We start from the raw sequence: 19,186 nt of genomic DNA, 5'->3' as shown, positions 1-19,186 counted from the left end.
AGCAGCCAATTATGTGTCTAAGGATGAGGAGCAACACTCAACATGAACACAGGTGATCGAGGGGATATTTTTCTTCAGCTCACCTGAATGGGAGTTGTTAGCAGTGAAGAAGATTGATGAGGATGACGAATTGGGGTTATTTGGGAAGTTTATCGAGAAGTTTTCATTGTGCAAGAAGAAAATCAAGTCAGATAAGGATGTCTACATGTACAAAAATTGCCCATTTTGCTCATCAGATTGCTGTGATGATCAGATTGCTTTGGACAGGTTCAGCAAAAGATTTCGGGCTTGGCAAGGGGGATAAAAAAATGATGAAGGCTTTGAGGAAAGATTTGAATAAGTTGCACATGTATATGTAGAGATGACTTATTAGGGATTTATTTTAGAGATTAATGCTAGATGCGAATTCTTTAGCTTTCGCTATCAGTTTTTTTTTTATGTATATACACAATAGGATTGCTATTGTGTAATGATAAATATTTCCCTTCTAATAAGTCGCTAATCATACCCATCCGTGCAATTTTTCAGTTCCGGCAAATGGTTCCAATTTAAATTTTTCTTTAGATACATACATACATATGTCATGGGCTGATCGATTGAGATCATCACCATACGACGACTCATGTACTTTTGGATCGACTTGGAGGATGCTAAGCCAAGCCTTACTCGATCAATACACACTTGTTGACCCGAGAGAAAAAAGTTCTTAGAGAGAAGCTCTGGAAAGAAAGAACCTTTTATTGTTGAAATGCTTGAATGGATACAAATGAGGGGGAGGACACCCCTTCTTATACTAGAAGCCTTCAGATTACATTCATTGATCAACTTTTCATCCAACGGACAAGATCACACCGCCCCATCTACCAACTACCGACACTAATGGTAGGAGGCTTCTAGAATTTGTCGTAATGATCGTATTGCTCACCCCTTAAACTTTCCGGAAGTCTTCTTGTTAGGAATTCAAGCGAGCACAGGAGGTCATCCTCAGAAGGCATGGCCCTTTAGCTCCAAAACCTCTTGGCTGGGAGACATACATGCATACAAGATAATAAGTATGTTTGTTCTAATTCATTGGTTGCTTTTGGGCGGCCTCAAAGTAATAGAAACACTCCTTCGGCCCACCGAATAGCCCAATCGCTGGAGTTGCATGAAGATTGAAGAACAGATTAGTACCTTTGCAAATTTCTGTGGCTGATTATTTGTGACGTGCGATTGATGCTACGGATGCAAAAAGAGAAAAGGTTCACAGAAAATTTTTGTTTGATTAATCAAATTGCATGATTTAGACGGCAGTTTAGAGAATTGTTTAAAAAAAAGGGAGATGCACTTATTTAAATAACTAATATATGTATACCACATCATTTAACAAATCAAATTGTGTGAACATTCCCTTCTTGGATACCCAATATCTCACGATGCTACTTTTTCCTTTGTCTTTTAACAAAATGCTAATCTAGCGGGCAGGACATGTGCTAATTTTTTTAGTGAGAGTATTAGAGGCCTAATCCTAGTAATAAATTTGCAAGAATTTAATAAATTTTTTTACTTGCTGAATCAAACTTTTTCCCTCTTTTTGCTCAACTTTACCATTAAAAAAGGGCTTGCTTTATGTTATTTCTCCAACTACAAATATGAACACCACACTTATGTGGATGATTGTAGAAACCCAGTTTATCTATGGTATATGCAAAATGAATTTAAGATTGGTCCAACAAAAGTAACTAAACTGTATGTGGAAACACCTACCATTCCAGAGGGAATTTTGGAAAGACCCCAGATCGTGACTCCCCAATTCCAGTCACCGCAAAATAAGCGCCAAGAAAAACACTTCTTTTCTCTCTTCAGTGAAATCGCTAGTCCAAATGGCTTGTCCAAGAAAAAGGATAAATAAAGAGGGAGCTTGAACGGCTTTCAGAAGAAGCTTCAATAATGTGTGTGATCACTCACACTTGAGTCAAATACCAAAGGATCTTACCCTTTCAACCATCTAATATGCTATCTGCAAAGGAAGTTTACAAAAGTTTGTCAAAGGCAGGTCCTCTTTTTTGACCCTTTTTTGAGACATGATTAATTTTATCTAATTTCAAATTAGATCCTTTCAAAGCAAATTCAGCACAATTCATCGAAATAACATGCTTTCAACATTTGCTGCAGAAACACTCCAAAAAAGGGTCAAAAAAGAGGACCAGCCTTTGACAGGCATGTGCATACGCAATGTCTCCATCATCCTTCTCTTAAGGAAATATGAATCTCACCCAAAGCCATGTCTTTTCTGCCGCAGGGGACCAATTGATACTAAAGATAGACATGTCTAGCTGAACAAAATTTTCACTTAATAAGGCCTCAAGCTACTGGACAAACATGGGTTTAACTTGAATTTGGACCAGATCCTGGGCTAAAATAACAGGGAAGGAGGTAAAAATACTTGCAAATCTTATCAGGGTGCGGTGCTCGACAAAAGAGAGTAGGGCTTGATCTTAGGTCAGAATGTCGATCACTTGGAAATTGGAATTTAGAATTGTGTTCTACAGTTTCGACTCTATAACTTGATGATGGAAGTGTAGGATTTCGGTTCATGTGCAATCCCTTAGAGTGAAAACGATGAATAACAGCTCCAACACGTGGAGGACTTGCGGCGAGTCCCCGCTTGAACAATTTTTTTATGTGATTAAGTGAGCTGATAAAAAATTTAAGATGAAAACCCAAGTGGGTTGATCTAAGCTGGAAATTGATATTTCAAGCAGCTTTTGTCATCAAAGCTTTCTCAATTTTCAGCAATTATGCACATAAACTGGAGGACACGGCAAACACACTGAGAAAATTAGGCTCTGTATATGAGAACTAGTCTCAGGGGCTTCTGTTTAAATGTCTATATTGTCAAATCCAAAGCATGATCGAGTGACAAAATGATTATCACTCGACTTACTTTATCATCTGTGCGCTCTCTGACTGTAAGTATGATTAAAGCACTCTGAGAAATTTCATTTTTTTGGGGTCAGAATAAGCAGCATAAGCATCTTTCGGCAACTCATCAATGGATTTATTCTTTGCTTTTGCAGGTCAATCACTTGGTTTTGGATCTTTTGACTTCATTCTTACTCAGAAAGTCAGCAAAAACCAGCTGATGAAAGCGTGTTTCTTGCTGCTTCTGGCTTTTTCTGCACATTTATAAAGGAAGTACTTGTATCAAATTATCAGACCTACCAAGAAAAGGTTCTTTTATTTTAAATTCATTCATTGAGCATGCCTCTTTGCCATGCGCAATGCAAGGATAAGCCTTTTCTTCATCCATTTGAAATATTGCATCTTTACATAAACCTCATTTTCCATGCAGATCAGCTTATTGGATGATTGAGCAAAGCCAAAACGATCCAATCTGAGTCAGAACACTAAGTAGCCGAACTGAATTGCATTTACAAAGAAAAGACACAGAATATGTCACTAGCTAAAGCAAGTGTATAGACCATCTCTCAACCCTATTGTTTTTATTTAATGACCTGGACTTGACTTAGCTAATTGAAACCGAAATCCCACGGATTGTCCACACTCTCTCCTAATTCCTCCGCCTCCTCTTCTTGTTCTTGAGGGTTCGTCGATCTTCGCTCCCCTTCTTGTTGCTCCCAGTACTACCATCTGCATTCTTGTTGGCACTGCCTGTGTTGCAGTTCTCTGCTGTGCTGTTGTTCACATCTTTGCTGGCAATGTCGACTGTTGCTGCAGATCCTCAGTCATAGCTGCCGTGACATAGTAAGCCATCGTTAGTCAAGGCTTGGATTCATGTAATGGAATTTGAAGATCTTAATGAAAGCTAATGGACAATTCATTGCCCGATTGAAAAGTAGGAACATGAAATATCATCATAAACGAATAGAACAAGTCTTCTTGATCAGGTCATCGCGCCTGAAGGTCCGCTTTAAATTTTAGGGCACATGCGGATGGAAGATAAGAATTCATGTCATGTCATGTCATTAACATTTTAGATATTGTGGCGAGAACTGCCTTCAAATGTTTCCAATTGATAAAAAGATATTAAGGCCCAACAAAAATGAAGAATTTCCATGTTGTTATGCTCCTGCGTTATGGGTGGATGGTAGCTACGATTTGTTCCGCCCACACACATCGAGTTTGCAATAATGCTTAAGCCCTTTTATCATCTAATTGGCTTTTGGACTAGAAGAAATTTGAAGATATTGATTATCTTAAACTTTTGGGTTAAAAGGGCTGCCCACTGAATTTCAATATTCGTCCAATTATGAAGTTTATGTACACTCATTAATTCTCAATTATTTTGCTGGAACATAGTAATGAAGCATTTTTCGATGCAAGTTCGGATGCTTCAATTGAGTTCATTCCGAGTGACCACACACAGGGGAAGAGTTGATATCTCATTCTCATCTCCACTATTTATTCCGAGCAGCCAAACAATATATGAGACGTAATACAATACTATCCATTGTAACCAGTAAAATCAAATTAAAACAATAACTTTGAGAAAGCTATAACAAATCTAGAAAATTGATCAAGTCAATGAACAAATATATTATATGAGTCTTCTTAACAAGTGAAGAGGATTGCATTACAAATCAAGTATAGACTTAAAAAATTGCTATAAATTGTAATAGAGTTAGACAAAATGCGAGGTTCGGATTACCGAATCTCATTAAAGCAATTAGTTCTTGCCATCGGTGCTTTATAGATTTAGAAATTATGCCTCCCAAGATATAACATCTTGAACTTGTTTGTATTATCACTATGCAAACGGGATTCAATCAAACTTTTTCTTGAACTGGCACACTTAGAGATCTAACCAAAGAGCAAATTAAAGAGAAGAGGCATGGAAACATTGTGTTTTTCTCCTCGCAAATGAAGAATAGCTGATTTCAATTTATAGAGATTGGAAGGATAGGTCTCATAAAACAAAGAATACTGCTGCAGAAAATGACCTTAAAGAGACAAGTTCTTTAATGTCTATTAAAGATAAAGAAAACTGTTACAGAAAAAAGATTTGAAGAGACGTGGGGAGCTATTAACTCATAATTACAACAAAGAGGACTTTATTAGTTTTACCAAAAGAAAAAAGAGCCATAAACTCCAATTTCTTCTTCGCCCTAACTGTTAAATTATGTCTTAAATTTGAATCCATTTTACGATACCTGATATGCGCAAAACATTTACATGCTGAAATGAGAAAGAACGTGTGCGGAGCATTTGATGAAAAATGGTGCAGGATACGAGCCGAAGGAATCCCGCCCTCGATCTGCTATGCACGTTGGAAATGGAGGCCACAAATGCGTGTGTTGATTTTTGTGGCCCTTCTCAGATGTCAGCATGATTTCTGAAGAGTTGTTCGTCCAATTTCTTTAACCTTATTAAATGCACGCACATGGCCATGTGCATGCATGCACGAAGAAAAGAAATTGGTCAACACTTGTGGCTTCAGAAGACTATCTCGTAGGCGCCGAACTCTCTCCCTCTCATTGTTCAACTTTTGTGGGCTTCTCTTGTTTTTTTTATTAATAAAGAAAGAGGGAAGGCAGAAGTTCTTCGTGTGTCAGTGCATGCTGGTCATCCGCTCACACACTCTCATTAATTGCATGGAGGCAAATGCTTTGAAGATCGGCACCGTTCTGACAATTGTGGAGTACAAGTTTTTCCTCCCCTTCAACCGATAAAAAAGGTGAAGACGTCTGAAGCTCGAGATAGAGCGAAAAGAAAAGAGCTCGGCAGAGAGCTAGAGAAACGAGCTCGAGAGAGAGTGAGAGCTTGAGCTCAGAGAGGGTTTGTGCGGAGTCGAGTCCATTGAGTTGTTTTGTTAAACACCGTGGGTATCGGGTATAAAGTAGGGCTGGATTGTAATCCTGTAATTCTCCGATTTATAGTGGATTGATTTGCTAGCTCTCCCCGTGAACGTAGGTTCCGACATTCGAACCGAATCACGTTAATTTCCGGTGTCATTTTCTTTTATTGTTTCTCGTTTTATTTCGATCGATTTTTATAACTCCCGACATAATTGCAAAATATACGATCCGCTTCCGCTGCGATGCCGATTAACAACACTAACCATGTAAAAATCCAAACTCATCCAATTCGAGGCACTCGAGTCACCAGTTTCGAATTATCGACCTAGACCCAAACCCGGTCGTAGCGAAAGTCAATGATCACAAATGAGCCTTCCTTCACTGTTGGCGTGTCACTAACCGCAGGGTTCTCCCTCAGCATGATCGTCAATGCTGCATCTGGGTTGATTCCCACAAGTTCCGACTAAGATTTCTTCCCTAATACGAAAAATCAATAAGGTTAATACCACAAAAACCTCAAACTAGTACTTCTATAATAAATTTACCATAAACTAATTTTTTTAATCACAAAAAGCCCTTATGGTTGTAACAAATTTACCAAAAATTAATTTTCCGATTATTAGAAACTCTAAACATGTCCCTCTTTTCTTTTCTTTTTTTTTCTTTTTTTTACCTTTGAATTGGATTAATATCTTGAAAAATCACAAACTAGTATATACCTATGACAAACAGAGGATAACATCTCAAAGTAGTACGTCCGTCAACTGTCATGTATCACTTAACTTAGCAATTTGATGGTAAAATTTAACGAAAACTCATGAAAGATAAATTTGTCACCGATATACAAATTTTGGCTTTAGTTTTTGGTGAATTTGTCATAAGTGTACTAATTTAAATTTTTTCATAATATTAATCAAAATCAATACAATTTGAATAGAAATCTTGAGTGAATTATTCTCCTCTCTTTCAATGCTTGTGAACCAAAAATGTCACGCACCAAAATTAAGAGCAATCAAATTAAGTGACCCTAAAATGAGATGACCTCAAGAACTGAGCAGGACCCACCCGTGCAACTTGACATTCTCCTTCTTCTGTGTGCGCGCACGCGCTTATGATGTAGTTTGGATCAATTGGGCAATGTCGAATAATCGAGGTACAAGAGCTGACAGTCGATTATTAGACTTTGCTTGAAGGGCAGTCAATCTTGCAGCAGGATTTTCAGCTACTAGGAAGTTTCTATATCTACCTATTCAATAGTAACCAGAGCCAAAACTCTGACTTGTGTCTACCTTCACCACCGAAGGACTCCTTAATTTTCAGTCTATATTTTTCTTCCCAACTAAGAGGGAATATGGGGGTGACATTGCGAGGTCTTCCACCTCATGGCGGATCTCCTGCATGTTTCTTCCTCCTTTAGCCTTTTAAGGACCTTCAGGTCCAAAATCGGGCCTATTTATAGCAGGAGCAACACAGACAAGTGCTGTGGCCGAAGAGTCTTCTTTGTTCGTTCGATTATGGATATGATTCTTTTGTGCTTTGTCAAAACACAAAAGAACATAGAAATTTGTGATTGCCTTGTCAACTGTCTTTTCCACTACCTGCGTAGCTCGAAAGCAGCAGGCCATGGCGATTCCCTTTCTTTCTCTTTTGGTCGACGAAATGGAAATTGACTAGTTCGGAAGGGAAAAATATCAAGAGGAGATATTATAACTAATCATTATCGGTTAGACTATCTGAATGATTATTGTTAATAGAAGAAAAACTACTTCCTCAATGAATGATATTACACGGAGAAATTAACTAGCAGGAAAAATCCGAAGTTTTCTTCTTCTATTTTTTGGCCTTTTCGGCGTGGCGTCGAGAAGAAATTCCTAGTGCATAATGCGCGAGAACATGCTTGGCCGCAGAGGAAGTTTACGAAAGTTTGTCTAGGTCTTATGTCCGTTTTAACCTTTGCTTTTCCCTTTTTTTTTCTCTCAACTTCAATGAACAAATTAATAAATAAAAAGTCATCACTTGCTGTCTTTCTGTTGATAGCCGCGTTGATTCTTGTAGCGTGGTTCGAAATTTAAAATCGCCATTGTGCCATTTCATTTAATTCGAATCAATCCTTAGACTTTCTATAAAGTCGACTCTTTGTCCATAGATATATGAATTTACTAATTTAGGACGTCATCATTCATAAGTCCCTTATTTTTCTTTTCGATAACTATATTTATAAAAGGAAAAAATTTGTAAAAAAAGTCTTAAATTTATTATACTTATATCAATTTAGTTCTAAGTATTTCAATTATACCAATTGAGTTCTAAACCTCTAGATGATTTGTCAATATAGTCCATTTAATCAATTTTGATTGGAAATCGTTGACATAGATGATGGCCGTTTTATGGTATGCGGTAAGGACGGGAAACGTACAACTATTTTGGGTTTGCGCAAAGCCATGCGATGGGGAACATAAGCGGCTTTAAATATTGTCCTTGTTGTGACAGATCTCCACGACCTACAAATGCCTGCACAAGAGACCAATAATTTGGAGAGGATGGTAAACTCAAAAAAGCACCAAATATAAAATACACATTGCCTTGTTATGAAGCCCTATGATAGCAACCCCTATGAGCTAAGTCGTAATTGAGTTCATTTTCTTGCCTAAAAGATCAACCTATCAAAAACTAAACTATATCAAAGGCATTTGCTAAATTTTTTTAAACTATATATGCTAACTAAAATGAAACTAAATTAATCCTAGCGCTAAAACTAACAATCTAATCAATGTCTATGCCTAAGCTATTTTTTTTTTTTAAAAAATTTTTTTTTTTTAAAAAAGTTTTATTAATTCATTTTTAAAAATTTTTAATTCCTAAAATGGGGACCAGGTTGGGCCCTTGGGCCTGATCTGAATATGGGCTGTTGCGAACTCTCGGGTTTGGGCCATGGACACAAATTGGGCTCTTGTATCAAACCCATCTTCAAAGCAATTCAGGCCGAATTTAAAAGCAATTAAGACCAACGCATCAATAACCCAATGCTTCTATCAAAGCAAATCAACCCCAATCATATTCTAACTAGAATCAATTCGGGATCAATCAAGCCAATTCCCAAAAATTGTCAATCCAATTATAGCTAAATTAAGACCAAACTTCCCAAAAAAATTTATAAGGTGCATTTGGTAACCATTCTGTTCGCGGAAATAATTTCTGTTTAAAAATAGTTTTTTTCCTGATTTTACTCCCTGGACGAGTTTCTGAGCACTCGAAGGCATTTGGTAACTATTCTCTAGAATAGAAATGTGTTTGGTATGACATTCAAAAATTTTTATGACTTAGAATTTCTTTTACTCTTTTAAAATTATTTTATTACATTTTTTTCTTTTTTCTTTTCTATTTTTCCTTTTTTCTTGTCTTCTTTTTCTTCTAGTCGGTCGTCGGTGAGGTTGGGCCTCACTATGGCTAGGTGAGGCTCAACCTTGTCGAGAGTCGGCAAGGGTCAACCTTGCAGTTGCTAGGCAAGGCTCGCCTCGCCAAATCTAGTGAGACTTCTGGCAAGGTTGCTGGCCATCGCCATGGCTACACGACTTGCTTGGGGAAGAAGAAGAGAAAGAGTTAAAGAAGAAAAAGAAAAGAAAAGAAATGGGTTTGGGCTTGATTCTAGAGTTGTTTAGAGGAACAAAAAAGCCACTTTTTTTTTTTTTTTTTTTGTTTTTTCTATTCCAAATCTATTATTGGGAATAAATTGATTCTCAAGAACAAAAACGTTATCAAACGGATTTTTGTTATTTTTTTGTCCCGGGAATAAAATAATACAATTAGGCACTATCCGACACGTTACCAAATAGGCCCCTAGTGTATTTCTCCATTTCCCCTCTGTTTTTTTTTGGCCTTCTTCCTTATTTATTTTTGAGAAATAGTTATCTAAGTGTCATTATTCTATTGTAAGAATAATAGCATGTTTTGCGCCAAAAAATAAATAACAAATAATTATAAATCATCGTGAGGTACACTTCTTCAAAATATGTGGCTTTCAATATGCTATTATTCTAACAGTAGCAAAAAAAAATATTATGCTAGCGAAGTCCCTTATATCACCTTTTTCACTCAAATCTCTCAAAATTGGGTTAATTTCAGAATATTCAAAGCTTTAATCAATGGATACCACTTTCAACCTTCAAGCCTAGCACGACCAAAATATCACCGTGAGTTACGTTAATCCACTACCACCGGAACATTGTCTACTATCGCCCGTACTAGCAAACATCATCACCGTTAATCAACGGCCACCACTAATGCAACATGGACATTGTCCCGACCATTGCCGGACCTCATCATCTACGTTCCTACATGAAACACAGAACCAGACACAAAAAGGGAGAAAAGGAGATGCGGACTCACTGCGACGTTTGAAAAGGAAAAAGAAAATCACATATTGAGGTTAATAAAAGATTATTTCTAAGTGACTCCTATTGCTACACACTCTATTACACACTCGAAGCAAGTCAAGATTGGAGGAAAATATATACGACCTTGGTTCAAACATTTTGTCCGATAGGTGGTGAGCACATGAATTAATGAATTTTACAAATCATTATCTAACCATCACTACCACATTAACGTGCATTAAAAACACAGATGTAGTCTTAAACGGAGATGAACTTCACAAAACCAGTGTAAAACTTCAACAGCATTTGTAGACTTGACTAGCTAGGACAAACTAAGGATGCTCATACCTATAGATGCTATATTCGGTCGTAGTTAGAGGTCAAACTTGTGCAACAAGGTTCTGGTGAGTGTCGCCGGTGACAATGAGTGCCGGTAATGGAACCTTTAGCGAGAACAAATCACTCCGAGTCTTCACAGCCAAAAACGAAGATGAATGAGGAGGGAAAGTGAGGCTCTAAGATTGCAAGAAATGACGGCTGTAGGGAAAATATGGCTTTGAACTGGGTAGAATAATGAAGTTGGATCTTTAGAGTAATCAAGTCGAACTTCAACGCATGATATCACTTTCTTTAAGGATTTTTTTACCACACAAAGTTGCTAATGATTACCAGGTAAATATCCTCCATGATACAATAAAGTCTCAAAATGAAAATATTATATAGCAATTCTAGTATTTCTCCAAAGTCTCTATAGGAAACAATTGAAAAGAGATGGCTGTAGTTTTTTAGAAATAAGACTCGAAAAGATCAAAATGATCACACACTCTCTTCTGGAAAACGTAGGCAACTCTTCGTGAAAAATTGTAAAGTGAAAAAATGTATTCATTCAAAAATTGCCCAAATGGACAAAGGCGTCCATTCGAAAAAAGTTGAAAAAAATGAACAAATGCAACCCTTCGAGAAATATTGCAAACTAAAAGAGTATTTTTTTCAAATGTTATCTTGAAAAGACACAAACAAAAATTCGGAATAATTAATATATATATATATATATATATATTAATAAATAAAATTTCGATTTTTTTTTTTTTATAATTTCAAAAATTCTCAATAAACAAACAACCTTTGAATTGATTAAAGTTAATAAGATAACCGTCCAAAAAATAAAAATAAAAATAACAAAGGGGTTAATACACCTAAAAATCGCGCAATTATTCGCACACTCACACCCAGATATGGTGGGGTCTAACCCACACCCGATCATTTATTTAGGTACACTAAAAAAACCTCACACTTATTAATTGGCCCACTTCCTCCAACTTTTCTTTTGTGAGACAAGGAAACATACACTTAGTTTGTTTTACAAACAAACTTCTAACAACGGCAACAATGGCTAACCAAGTGGAGAGAGCCTTGAGCGTTGACGAACAATGAGCAAAAATGGTTCTGAAAAATCTGTCCGCACCACCCCACTTTGTGGACATGAAAACGCTTTAGAATAAAAGAGACGCCTTTGATCGTTCAAAACACCTATTTTTATTAAAAAAAAACTACCATAAATCAAATGTTTAATTGGATCCGAGATCTCTAATATTAACTCAAATCCTATGGTGCCAAATATGTTGCTTTAAGTGGTCGATCGATTCTTGTAGCTGAAATTTCTTTAATTGGATCCAATATCTCTAAATTTCATGTTCTTAAATCAAAATTTTAAAATAAATTAGAAATTAGCAAAATTCTAATTTTTAGTTAAAGGTTAAATTCTACAATTTGACCAAAAGTTAATTTTGTGCACTATTTCCGAAAGATTATGTCTTTGATAAACAAACAATGGTACAACTTTGGATGGCACAAGGTTATATCGAGTCATTGGAGGAGGGGAGCAACAACCTAGAAGATACCATTGCGTAGGTCCTTCCTTGAACTTGTTAGGATCGATGGTGACACTGGTGAGGTGTACAAGTTCAAAATGCACGATCTCATGCACAATCTTGCCTTGGAAGTCACAAGAGATGAGTGCAAAATGATTGATCTCAATGAAAGCGGCATCATTTGAGGAATTCGTCATGCATCATTTGCTTCACAATCATCTTCACAATAAAAAGTGACCTCACTACTTGAAGCAACCAATTTAAGAACATTTCTTTCAATGAAGGAGTGGAATAAATCAGAACATAACTATTTTCCAAATGAACATCATGAGATTATCTCCAAGTTTAGGCATTGTCTAGCATTGTGTTTGGGCGGTGAAGATTTTTGGATCCCTCATTCCTTGGGAAGTCGATTGAAGCACTTAAGGTTTCTTGATATTTCTAAAAACCCATCTATCCAGAATTTGCCGGATTCAATCACGGATTTCGTGAACCTACGGACTCTTAAGCTCTCTTATTGCTAGAATCTTACAACACTTCCAAGAGATTTGAAGAAATTAGACAACCTAAGACTCCTCTTGATTGATGGGTGTGGATCAGGCCACATGCCATGCGGGTTGAGCCACTTGTCTAAGCTTCAAACTTTGAACCTATACGTCGTCAAAAGATGGACCATAAAATACTCCGATGATGTGGGAGCTTAGATGAACTTGGTGCTTTAAATAGATTAGTCGGATCCATTGTTCTTCAAAACTTGTAGTTCCTTCAATCTAGTACCGAACAAGGGTCACTTGCAGGAAAAGTAACGTCTCTATTGCTTAAAATTATCATGGTCGACGGAGCAACAAGATGGCAAAAGCAATAGTGACGAATTGATCTTATGGGAGAACCTTAGACCGCACCCAAATCTAACCATTTTGACCATAAACTCGGGTATCAATAAGGGTTTACCAAGCTGGCATTCCTCCATGGCGAATCTTATTGAGCTCACAGTTGATTCATGTAGAGAACGGAAGTACATGCCGTCCCTACGTGAATTACCTTCCCAAAAGACATTGACTCTTGTTGACTCTTATGCGTCGGAATTCGTTGAAAAGATAATTGATCCGGAATTCGTTATGAATGAACATCATGAGATTATCTCCAAGTTTAGGCATTGTCGAGCATTATGTTTGGGCGGTGAAGATTTTGGATCCCTCATTCCTTGGGAAGTCGATTGAATAACTTAATGTTTCTTGATATTTCTAGAAACTCATCTATCTAGAATTTGCCGGATTCAATCACGGATTTGGTGAACCTGCGGACTCTTAAGCTCTCTTATTGCCAGAATCTTACAACACTTCCAAGAGATTTGAAGAAATTAGTCAACCTTAGACTCCTCTTGATTGATGGGTGTGGATCACTGAGCCACATGCCATGCGGGTTGAGCCACTTGTCTAAACTTCAAACTTTGAACTTATACGTCCTCTAAAAGATGGACCATAAAATATATGGTGGTGTGGGGAGCTTAGATGAACTAGGTGCCTTAAATAGATTGGTTGAATCTATTGTTCTTCAAAACTTGCAGTTCCTTCAACCGTACCGAACAAGGGTCACTTGCAGGAAAAGTAACGTCTCTGTTGCTTATAATTATCATAGTCGACGGAGCAACAAGATGGCAAAAGTGATAGTGATGAATTGATCTTATGGGAGAACCTTAGACCACACCCAATTCTAACCATTTTGACCATAAACTCGTGTATCAATAGGGGTTCACAAAGCTGGCTTTCCTCCATGGCGAATCTTATTGAGCTCACAATTGATTTGTGTAGAGAATGGAAGTACTTGCCGTCCCTACGTGAATTACTTTGACAACTCTCGTTGAATCGGATGCATCGGAATTTGTTGAAAAGATAATTAATCTAGAATTCGTTCCGAATGAACATCATGAGATTATCTCCAAGTTTAGGCATTATCCAACATTGTGTTTGGGAGGTGAAGATTTTTGGATCTTTCCTTCCTTGGAAGTCGATTGAAGAACTTAATGTTTATTGATATTTCTAGAAACCCATTTATCTAGAATTTGCTGGATTCAATCACGGATTTGGTGAACCTACGGACTCTTAAGCTCTCTTATTGCCAGAATCTTACAACACTTTCAAGAGATTTGAAGAAATTAGTCAACCTTAGACTCCTCTTGATTGATAGTTGTGGATCACTGAGCCACTTGTATAAACTTCAAACTTTGAACCTATACGTCGTCCAAAAGATAAACCATAAAATACCCGATGATGTGGGGAGCTTAGATGAACTAGGTGCCTTAAATAGATTAGTCGGATCCACTGTTCTTCAAAACTTGTAGTTCCTTCAATCGGTACCGAACAAGAGTCACTTGCAGGAAAAGTAACGTCTCTGTTGCTTAGAATTATCATGGTCGACGGAGCAACAAGATGGCAAAAGCAATAGTGACGAATTGATCTTATGGGAGAACCTTAGACCGCACCCAAATCTAACCATTTTGACCATAAACTCAGGTATCAATAAGGGTTTACCAAGCTGGCATTCCTCCATGACGAATCTTATTGAGCTCACAGTTGATTCATGTAGAGAACAGAAGTACATGCTGTCTCTACGTGAATTACCTTCCCAAAAGACATTGACTCTCGTTGACTTGAATGCGTTGGAATTCGTTGAAAAGATAATTGATCTAGAATTCGTTCCGAATGAACATCATGAGATTATCTCCAAGTTTAGGCATTGTCGAGCATTGTGTTTGGGCGGTGAAGATTTTTGGATCCCTCCTTCCTTGGAAAGTCGACTGAAGTACTTAAGGTTTCTTGATATTTCTATAAACCCATCTATCTAGAATTTGCCGGATTCAATCATGGATTTGGTTAACCTGCGGACTCTTAAGCTCTCTTATTGCCAGAATCTTACAATACTTTCAAGAGATTTGAAGAAATTAGTCAACCTTAGACTCCTTTTGATTGATGGGTATGGATCACTGAGCCACATGCCATGCGAGTTGAGCTACTTGTCTAAGCTTCAAACTTTGAACCTATACGTCGTCCAAAAGATGGACCATAAAGTACCCGGTGGTGTGGGGAGCTTAGATGAACTGGGTGCCTTAAATAGAATAGTCGGATCCATTGTTCTTTAAAACTTGCAGTTCTTTCAACCGATATCGAACAAGGGTCACTTGCAGGAAAAGTAACGTCTCTGTTGCTTAAAATTACCATGGTCGACGAAGCAACAAGATGGTAAAAGTGACAGTGACGAATTGATCTTATGGGAGAACCTTAGACCGCACCCAAATCTAATCATTTTGACCATAAACTCATGTATGAATAGGAGTTCACCAAGATGGCTTTCCTCCATGGTGAATCTTATTGAGCTCACAGTTGATTCATGTAGAGAATGGAAGTACTTGCCGTCCCTACGTGAATTACCTTCCCAAAGGACATTGACTCTAGTTGACTTGAATGCGTCAGAATTCGTTGAAAAGATAATTGATCTGGAATTCGTTCCGAATGAATATCATGAGATTATCTCCAAGTTTAGGCATTGTGGAGCATTGTGTTTGGGCAGTGAAGATTTTTGGATCCCTCATTCCTTGGAAAGTCGATTGAAGTACTTAAGGTTTCTTGATAATTCTAGAAACCCATCTATCTAGAATTTGCCGGATTCAATCGCAGATTTTGTGAACCTGCGGACTCTTAAGCTCTCTTATTGCTAGAATCTTACAACACTTCCAAGAGATTTGAAGAAATTAGTCAACCTTAGACTCCTCTTGATTGATGGGTGTAAATCACTGAGCCACATGCCATGCGAGTTGAGCCACTTGTCTAAGCTTCAAACTTTGAACCTATACGTCGTCCAAAAGATAAACCATAAAGTACCCGATGATGTGGGGAGCTTAGATGAACTGGGTGCCTTAAATAGATTAGTCGGATCCACTGTTCTTCAAAACTTGTAGTTCCTTCAATCGATATCAAACAAGGTCACTTGCAGGAAAAGTAACATCTCTATTGCTTAGAATTACCATGGTCGATGGAGCAACAAGATGGCAAAAGCGACAGTGACGAATTGATCTTATGGGAGAACCTTAGACCGCACCCAAATCTAACTTTGACCATAAACTCATGTATGAATAGGAGTTCACAATGTTGGCTTTCCTCCATGGTGAATCTTATTGAGCTCACAGTTGATTCATGTAGAGAATGGAAGTACTTGCCGTCCCTACGTGAATTACCTTCCCAAAGAACATTGACTCTCATTGACTCTTATGCGTCGGAATTCGTTGAAAAGATAATTGATCTGGAATTTGTTACAAATGAATGAGATTATCTCCAAGTTTAGGCATTGTCGAGCATTATATTTGGGCGGTGAAGATTTTTGGATTCCTCCTTCCTTGGGAAGTCGATTGAAGCACTTAATGTTTATTGATATTTCTAGAAGCCCATCTATCCAGAATTTGCCGGATTCAATCACGGATTTGGTGAACCTGCGGACTCTTATGCTCTCTTATTGCAAGAATCTTACAACACTTCCAAGAGATTTGAAGAAATTAGTCAACCTTAGAATCCTCTTGATTGATGGTTGTGGATCACTGAGCCACATGCCATGCGGATTGAGCCACTTGTCTAAGCTTCAAACTTTGAACCTATACGTCGTCCAAAAGATAGACCATAAAGTACTCGATGGTGTGGGGAGCTTAGATGAACTGGGTGCCTTAAATAGATTAGTCGGGTCCATTGTTCTTCAAAACTTGCAATTCTTTCAACCAATATCGAACAAGGGTCACTTGCAGGAAAAGTAACGTCTCTGTTGCTTAGAATTACCATGGTCGACGGAGCAACAAGATGGCAAAAGCGACATTGACGAATTGATCTTATGGGAGAACCTTAGACCGCACTCAAATCTAATCATTTTGACCATAAACTCATGTATGAATAGGAGTTCACAATGTTGGCTTTCCTCCATGGCGAAACTTATTGAGCTCACAGTTCATTCATGTAGAGAATGGAAGTACTTGTTGTCCCTACATGAATTAACTTTCCAAAGGACATTAACTCTCATTGAATCAGATGCGTCGGAATTCGTTGAAAAGATAATTGATCTGGAATTCGTTCCGAATGAACATCATGAGATTATCTCCAAGTTTAGGCATTATGGAGCATTGTGTTTGGGCGGTGAAGGTTTTTGGATCCCTCATTCATTGGGAAGTTGATTGAAGCACTTAAGGTTTCTTGATATTTCTAAAAACCCATCTATCCAAAATTTGCCGGATTCAATCACGGATTTCGTGAACCTGCGGACTCTTAAGCTCTCTTATTGCTAGAATCTTACAACACTTCCAAGAGATTTGAAGAAATTAGACAACCTAAGACTCCTCTTGATTGATGGGTGTGGATCACTGAGCCACATGCCATGCGGGTTGAGCCACTTGTCTAAGCTTTAGACTTTGAACCATAGTCGTCCAAAAGATAGACCATAAAGTACTCGGTGGTGTGGAGAGCTTAAATGAATTTGGTGCTTTAGATAGATTGCTCAGATCTATTGTTCTTCAAAACTTATAGTTCCTTCAACCAGTACCGAACAAGGGTCACTTGTATGAAAAGTAACGTCTATGTTGCTTAGAATTATCATGGTCGACGGAGCAACAAGATGACAAAAGCAATACTTACAAAAAGATTTGAAGAAATTAGTCAACCTTAGACTCCTCTTGATTGATGATTGTGGACCACATGCCATGCGAGTTGAGCCACTTGTCTAAGTTTCAAACTTTGAACCTATACGTCGTCCAAAAGATTGACCATAATAATACTATGAATAACCCAGTATCGAATACTGGTAATAATATCAGCAAAAGAACATTCTCTTGTGCTTCCAGACATGCTAAGCTCCACATATTCTTGTACAGTTAAAAGGGGGATCGATTCCATAAAATATGATATCAGTAAATGGAAATTCACTGAAGTTCCATCATTGTTAGATCATCAATATTGTACCAAGGGTGTTTTTCGAGTATACCGAATCAGTATAGCTATCCTTATTCTGACACAGCAACGCAATTTTAATCGGTATGAATCATGCATGTATTATTCAATATCGAATTTCACCCGGTAGTTTGGGGAGCTTATATGAATTGGGTGCCTTAAATAGATTGGTCGGATCTATTGTTCTTCAAAACTTGCAGTTCCTTCAACCGGAATCGAACAAGGGTCACTTGCAAGAAAAGCAACATCTCTGTTGCTTAAAATTACCATGGTCGACGAGCAAAAGATGGCAAAAGCGACAGTGACGAATTGATCTTATGGGAGAACCTTAGACCGCACCCAAATCTAACTTTGACCATAAACTCATGTATGAATAGGAGTTCACAATGTTGGCTTTCCTCCATGGCGAAACTTATTGAGCTCACAGTTGATTCATGTAGAGAACGGAAGTACTTGCCGTCCCTACGTGAATTAACTTTCCAAAGGACATTGACTCTCATTGAATCGGATGCGTTGAAATTCGTTGAAAAGATAATTGATCTGGAATTCGTTCCGAATGAACATCATGAGATTATCTCCAAGTTTAGGCATTGTGGAGCATTGTGTTTGTGTGGTGAAGATTTTTGGATCCCTCCTTCCTTAGGAAGTCGATTAAAGCACTTAAGGTTTATTAATATTTCTAAAAACCCATTTATCTAGAATTTGCTGGATTCAATCACGGATTTGGTGAACTTGCGGACTCTTAAGCTCTCTTATTGCTAGAATCTTACAACACTTCCAAGAGATTTGAAGAAATTAGTCAACCTTAGACTCCTCTTGATTGATAGTTGTGGATCACTGAGCCACATGCCATGCAAATTGAGCCACTTGTCTAAACTTCAGATTTTGAACCTATACGTCATCCAAAAGATGGACCATAAAGTACCTAGTGTTGTGGGGAGCTTAAATGAACTGGGTGCCTTAAATAGATTGGTCAGATCTATTATTCTTCAAAACTTGCAGTTCCTTCAACCGGTATCGAACAAGGGTCATTTGCAGGAAAAGTAACGTCTCTAATGCTTAGAATTATCATCATCGACGGAGCAACAAGATGGCAAAAGCAACAATGACGAATTGATCTTATGGGAGAACCTTAGACCGCACCCAAATCTAACCATTTTAACCAT

Source organism: Eucalyptus grandis, chromosome 8 (assembly GCF_016545825.1).
Source record: "Eucalyptus grandis isolate ANBG69807.140 chromosome 8, ASM1654582v1, whole genome shotgun sequence".
In the NCBI taxonomy this organism is placed as follows: Eukaryota; Viridiplantae; Streptophyta; class Magnoliopsida; order Myrtales; family Myrtaceae; genus Eucalyptus; species Eucalyptus grandis.
This window is presented reverse-complemented; position numbering follows the sequence as displayed.